We start from the raw sequence: 1,025 nt of genomic DNA on the forward strand, positions 1-1,025 counted from the left end.
ATTTTAATGGTGAAATAAAAGACAGAAGAAAGGGTTTTCTTTCCCCAAAATGCTAATTTTTTAGCCATAACAGCAAACAAAAAAACCCCCAAAATGTGGTACTTGAGGAAAACTCCACTACAAACCCAGTTCTGGAAAAAATGATATTAGGAATTCCGAGGGAAGACACTAGCAATAACGGGAATAATTTGCCAAGAAAAGTTAAATTTCAGTAAAAACACCCCCAAAAAAGACAATTTAGGCAATTTCTAACCCTCCCATAAAAAACAATAATTATTCCAGAAAATGGATCTAACTTGATTATATCATTAATTTTAAGCATTAAAATATCTGGTATAATGTAGTTTTAATGGAAAACAAATGAAAAGGCATCTCTTTGCCAAAAATGCTAAATTCTAGATAGAACATTAAAAGAAATCATTGCAATTAAGGAAAAATCCAGCTGAAGAAACTAGTTCTGAAAAAAAATGATACCAGGAATTTTGAGGGGAAAAAACATTAGCAAATAAAGACTTGCCAAAAATGTTTAATTCTAGTCAAAACACCCCCCCGCCAATTTTGGCCATATAAAAGCCCTCAAAAGCCTAATTCTGAAGTATATAATATCAGAAATTTCAATGGAAAACCATGAAAAGGCATCTCTTTGCCAAAAGTGTTACATTTTATTAAAATAAACAATTATAATTAAGGAAAATCCAACTGAAAAACCCAGTTCTGGAAAATAACATACCAGGAATTTTGAGTGGAAAAACTAGCAAATAAAGGCTTGCCAGAAATGTTACATTCTAGTTAAAAAAAACAAAAACAAACACAGAAGAGACAATTTTGGACATTTAAAAAACCATAAAAGGCCTGATTTTGAAATATACAATATCAGAAATTTTAATAGAAAACCATTAAAAAGCATCACTTTGCCAAAAATGCTAAATTCTAGGTATAACTGGGTTTTTTTATTTATTTAACAAAAAGGTATAATTAAGTTAAAAAAAATATCCCAGCTAAGCCCCGGGGGGTGGGGGGTGGGG

This window comes from Alligator sinensis, unplaced genomic scaffold (assembly GCF_000455745.1).
Source record: "Alligator sinensis unplaced genomic scaffold, ASM45574v1 scaffold527_1, whole genome shotgun sequence".
NCBI classification, from domain to species: Eukaryota; Metazoa; Chordata; order Crocodylia; family Alligatoridae; genus Alligator; species Alligator sinensis.